The 5,817-nt window shown below is 59.6% G+C and overlaps 1 protein-coding gene across 1 annotated transcript in view; it reads right to left on the bottom strand.

The window, feature by feature from the left end:
* The window catches only part of BAIAP2 (BAI1-associated protein 2), a 78,226-nt gene extending 72,671 nt beyond the window's left edge, over positions 1-5,555 (bottom strand). The window contains exons 1-3 of the mRNA XM_011958975.1: positions 5,501-5,555; positions 4,610-4,700; positions 1,914-1,921 (exon numbers count right to left, since the gene is read on the bottom strand). The gene's annotated coding sequence lies outside the window, so the exon portion shown is untranslated. The remainder of the gene's footprint in view (positions 1-1,913; positions 1,922-4,609; positions 4,701-5,500) is intronic.
* Between the last annotated feature and the right edge of the window lie 262 nt (positions 5,556-5,817).

Below are 5,817 nucleotides of genomic sequence, written 5' to 3'. Positions count from 1 at the left end.
GAATGGCATAAACCTGGGAGGCGGAGCTTGCAGTGAGCTGAGATCTGGCCACTGCACTCCAGCCTGGGCGACAGAGCGAGACTCCGTCTCAAAAAACAAAAAAACAAAAATTGACAGCCTTTTCCCCTCCAAGGGGTCCCCAGCACCTCACGGTCCAGGACATCAGATCTGATGGTGCTGCATGCATCCCACCCCCGCCCATTAGAGAGAGGACAAGAGCACTGAGGATACCAAAGCTGGTGCCACCTGACCTGGGACAGGTCCCGGAGTCTCCAGGGACCCTGGGAGCATCCTGCCCGCTATACCCACTGCCCAGGGAGCAAGATTTGGCCAAGGTCTTATGGCCAGGGAACAGGCCAGGCAAAACTCCTCCTGGCAGGCCTGGCAGGAAGCCCAAGGACCAGGCAGGATTTTCCAAGGCTCAGGGGTGACCAAACCAACAGCCACCAGACAAGGCTCTGTAGCGTTAGTCAAAAAGACCAAGAACAAATCGGGGATAACTTGAGGGAGATGCTGGGGGTGTCATTGTGCCTGGCAGGCAGAAACGCGCCCCCGCCAGGGGCAGACCCCCAGCCTCCTGCCCCCTGGAAGGGACTCCTCAGCACAGCATGGGCTCAGGCCAACCTCCCCACCATCTCCACCGCCTACTCCACTCTTGTTCCCTGGGCTTTCTGGTCCCCTTGGTGCAGGACCAACACCAAGAGCCCCTGGGCCACAGCAGGAGAAACAGCCCTCAGCCTGCCTAGGCCAGCCCCCAACCAGGGGGCTCAGCCTGTACTGCCTCAGCCTGTACTGCCCACAGCCCTGGGAAACAGGGATTCCAACCACGTGCGGTACCAGCCGCCACCACCTCCAGGGAGCCCTCAGAGGGCCCAGGCCACTGCTTGAGGAGCACACAGCTGGAGCGAGCAGACCTCAACAAAGGTGGGACAATGATTCAAGCATGAACGCTCCAGAACCCAGAAACGAGGTATGTTCGTTCCCAAATACCAATGGGTCCCCCTCACAGACCGGCCACCATTCCAGGCCCAGCGGAGGCATCCGTGGGCAGGACAGATCAAGCCCCTGCAGTCCCAGAGCCAAACGGGTCCCTTCTCGGCCTCCCCTTCTGCCTCTGGGTTGAGGCCCCTCAAGTCATCGTGCAGCTGTACAGGAACAACCAGGGGCCAGGAATGAATCAGCGCTCGGGGGAGGTGGAAGTGCGTTGGAGGCCAGTGCCAGCTCCATCCCAGCCTGCCTGTAATTACTAGGGATCTTAGCGCAGGCTGTGGGGGGCGGCTGACAGCGCTGGCCGCCCAAATACAGAGCTTCCAGGGGACCATGGGCTCTGTGCAGCCACGAAGATGTTTCCCTATCCTGGGGCCTCAAAGAAAGTCACCCAGACAAGGAGGTAGGGAAGGCAACACAGGGCAGACTCTGGCTCAGTGCAAGGAAGGACAGGAGCCAGCCTCAGCTAGCAGTCAGTGGCACCCCAGCTCCACAGACGGTGCAAGTGTCCCCACCTATGGTGGCAGCCACAGGCAACACCAGCCCAGGGCAGCTGGCAGAGAGGGCCATGCAAGGCTGGATGGGGACAAGCGGTGATGTCCAGCTCTGCCCACCACCTGCTACTCCTGCAGTGATGCCGGGGTTGCTCCCCCGACCAGGACCCAGACCTGTGAACGGGGGAGAAGGATGCGCCGGGCCTCAGCCTCCTGGCCAGCCTGCCTCCTGGAGCTCGGAAGAGAGATAGGCCCCTCCTGTTCAGTGGCCAGGTCACACAGCAGCCCTCCTCTGCAAGACCACCTATCCTGGACAACTCAGGCCATGGTGCCTGTGGCCAGTAGACAGAGCATGGCCCTCAGGCCTCGACCTTTGGAACCTTCAGTTGCAAACAAGATAGCAACAGGAACACAGCTCCCAGCAGCTCCCACCCACTGCCCTCCCCTCTAACGGTGGCCCCTGAAAGCACAGGGCAGCACCGGCCTTCATTTTAACCCTGAACCTCAAGTCCACTTGGTCAGTCCCATGAGTCAACCGATCTCCCCAATAAAGGACGCCTGCTCAAGGCAAGGCCTGTGGGGACAGCGGGCATGGGCAAGACACTCTCCCACTCAGCCCACAACTCCACAAGCACCATGTCCCAGAACCACCTGGTCACATCCATTGGTAGACACGGACCTCACGCAACCACCAACGGCACAGCAGGCATGGGATGCTAAGCAAGCACCAGCAGAAGGGCCGCGCACCCTGGAGCCACCACTGGCAGGACAGTGCCCGGGACCAAAGCCCACAGAGGTTGGGCAGCCCAGAGGGCAGCGAGACGCAGCAACTGGTCTCTGTGCCCTGGCCACCCTGCCGAGGGGACCACATCAGCACGACTCCTGGGAGATGCGCACCCTGCTAAAGGCTGGCGGTGGCGAGGGCGGGTAACAGAGAACAAGACATGTACACAGGGAGAAAACACAGGCCAGGTCCACTCAGTGGCAGCAGACCCCGCCACCCTGCGGCAAGACGGTGCCCACGGGGGCCACCCCAGGAAGTATCCCTGAAAACAAAGCATCGCGTGCACATGTACACACACACACACACACACACACGCGCGCACGCACACGGAGCTGGGCCCAGCACTGTGACTGTCCTCCTCCTCAGGTGCCGGCTCTGCTGCCCCCCAGGCAGGCGGCTCCAATGCCAGGAGGTGCCTGTCAGAGACCTCCCCGCACCACAGTCTCCAAATGGAGGGGACGGTGAGCTCTGCACATCCCACGAAGAAGCTGGATGTAGCAGAGAGGAGCAGCCGGGCCTGGAGCAGAAAAGCCGGCAGTGGGCTCCCCGCCACCCAGCACATGACACCTACCACCTGGCACAAGCCCTTACCAATCACACCAGAGGCGGCAAACCCAACTGGTTCCTGGCTCCAGCAACGCGGTGGCACCCGTCTCCTCGAAGCACGACCGCGGCCCTGCCAGGCTGGCTTCCCCACCAGCTGCGAGAGTGACCAGCCAGGGCCAGGAGCCTCGGCACCACGAAAGCCGGGGCCACGGCTGTAACAGGGACTCCTCCTCCTCCCCGGATGCTCTCCCACCTCACATGTTCTAAGACAGGCTGTGGGTCAATGGCACTATTCCCAGAGAAGGTGCTGGAACCGCCACACTCCAGGTCATGGGTCACCTGGGAGCCAGGCTTCTCTGCGGACACAAGACCGTGAGGAAAACACCCACCTGGCAGTCGCCTGGCACTCCAGGAGCCACAGCCAGCCAGAAAGCCAGCCCCTCAGCATGCAGGGATGCTCGGGGCTCCCCCAAGAAGGCTGCAGTTTCAGTAGCCTTAATTCCAAAGGCCCCTCAGTCATCTGGGGGAGGCAGATTCCAGCACTCCATCCCTCCATCTGGGCCATTACCCAGGGCTACCTGAGTGAGGGCCCGGCCTGGTGCTGCCCCCAGAAGGTCTGAGACCCCTGAGGAAGGGGTCTTCCTCGCCTCGCCCTCCCAACCCCTGCAGGGCCCAGCCCAGGTGCTGCCCCCAGAAGGTCTGAGATTGGGTTCTCTGCAAACCCCGGGAAGCGTTCTGCTCCCCTCCCCATCATTTTCCATGAAATTCCCCGAGGACACAGTTCCCAAGGGAATGGAGCCACCAGAAAAGAGGTCAAAGTCTGCGTTACAGATTCTTACAGGGAAGAAAATCAAAACTGCACTTTTTATTCTCGCATTTTTAATCAGCAAGGCCAAGGACAAGCGTCCTCCTTTGCCAAGGCAAACACCACTCAGAACTGCAGTTGAGGCGATGCAAGGGCCAAACCAAACAGCTGAGCCGCATCACGGGTGACACTGAGCAGGCCACAGCCCAGCCATTCCAAGAGGCACTGCCAGGGCTCTGCAAGCTGCCAACCCAGGCACAGGAGCGGTCCCAGGAAGGGATGCCAGAGGCAGCACCGTCCCAGGAGACGACGGAGCTTAGCACTGCCTGGACCGGCTGGACCGGCCCAGGCGTGCACACCGGTGGCTTCAGCAGTCTCCTGACTGTGTCTCCATGTGGGCTGAGTTTCTGCCTGGCCGACATTGCCAAAGCTGCCCAACCAGTACTGGTACTACCAAGGCACCTTGAGCTCCCCAGTGACAAAGCACAAAAAAGTAACAGCACCAGGACTCAAAGACTCAGCAGTCAGGCCCCCGGAGTGGCAGCAGGAGCCACCTACCTACAAAACCAACCCCGCCTGTGTGCAGCAGCCATGCAAGCCTGTCGCCAGGGCAGAGCCTTTCCAAAGTGGATTGGCCCTTCAGGCACCTCCGGCCTACCGCGTCCAGCTCTGCTAAATCAAATCATCAACCGCCACATCTTCACTTGAGAAAATCACCAATTAACCCACTCGTGGAAGACGAAAGGCAGAACCTGTGTGTTTCACGTGCTCCAGACCTGCTAGTCTGTGCCCATAGGGGCTCAAAGTCCCCAAACACTCAGTCTTAAAGAGTTTTCCTGCCACCCTCCTGCCAACAGATTTCACGCAGACCCGCAGATAAATTACAGCCCCACCTAGGTGAAGACCGACTGCCAGTTAGGAGAGTTTTATTAAGGACATCACGGGGTCGGTCCCCCAGAGCAAAACCACTCCATGTACCCCCCACCCTGCCACAACTCTCACCACGTAAGTTCCCGCTTTCTGGTTTCAGTGCAGAAGCAGAAAAAATAGGAAAAAGGTTCCCCCGGTACTTCTCTTCCACCCTCTGCAATCACGAACAAATCGTAATGGAACTAATGACTAATAATTTAATAAACCTCCCTCCCTTGACAGCATGCGCTTTCGCAGAGCAACAAGACCAGAACCGTATGCCACACTCTGTGAAACCAAACCTAACCCCAGGGCCTGTGCCTTTCCCAAGCAGACTCCTCAGGTCACCCTGAATCCTGTCTACCAGGGGCTTCGACATGGCTTTAGGACTCATCTAGTCGACCGCACCCGCCTTCAGAATCCTTCCAGACGGACGCGGCCCCAACTTCACAAGCTTTATTGAAAGCTGTATTCAAACGCAATCTGCCCCCTGCACTCCAGCTGGAACCACAGGGGCCACCCCAGAAGCCTCCATCTGGCTCTCCGAAGCCTGAGGGCTAAGAGCGCTTTGCAGGCCCCTGGCCAGGCAGGCCCTGGTCGCCTAACACAATCAGAAACTGTGACTCTGCCAGGCAGGGCGCAATCCGGTTAGGAGGCATGGACCAGCAAGTGCCGGGTAAATATCTACTCCACTCAAAGCCCAGCCTGTCACTGAACCTTCAGACAGTTTTGAAACAAAGCACATCTTTGTTGTAAGAGATCGCCTAGGACCCAGGGCCACCCAGGGCAGGGGTTTCTCCTCTGAAAAACTGCCCCTCGGGAGCTGCTGGGCTCAGGCAGGGGGTCCGGACCGAGAATGGATGCTTTAGAAAGAGGAAACCAAGGGCCTGTTTGTCTATCCCAGCCACAAAAAAGACCGGGGAGGGGGCGGCAGGGGAGGCTTCCAGCGATGCTCTGCGGCCCTCGGATGGGAACCTGTCATTTCACAGACGAGAACGTGGACGCCACTCTTAACACACCTGAAGCAAAGGTAGGCACGTCAGCCTCCGACACAATTAGTCTTCTCTCTCCGCGGTTACGTAAGATGATGGATTATCCGTCCACCCATCCAGCCTGCCCGCGCTTCGACCTCCCACCTTAGGCCCCAGCATCGGCGCCGGGCAGGAGTTGTGGAAAAGGAAAAAGCCTGTTGAAAAGGAAGTGCCCGAGGCTCGCGCAACCGCGCCTGGAAAAAGCCCCACGGTGACACCGCGCCGGCCGCGGCCTTCAGGCAGCCCCCACGCCGTCCCGGC

Source organism: Colobus angolensis, unplaced genomic scaffold, assembly GCF_000951035.1.
Source record: "Colobus angolensis palliatus isolate OR3802 unplaced genomic scaffold, Cang.pa_1.0 Scaffold1, whole genome shotgun sequence".
Classification (NCBI taxonomy): domain Eukaryota; kingdom Metazoa; phylum Chordata; class Mammalia; order Primates; family Cercopithecidae; genus Colobus; species Colobus angolensis.
This window is presented reverse-complemented; position numbering and strand designations above follow the sequence as displayed.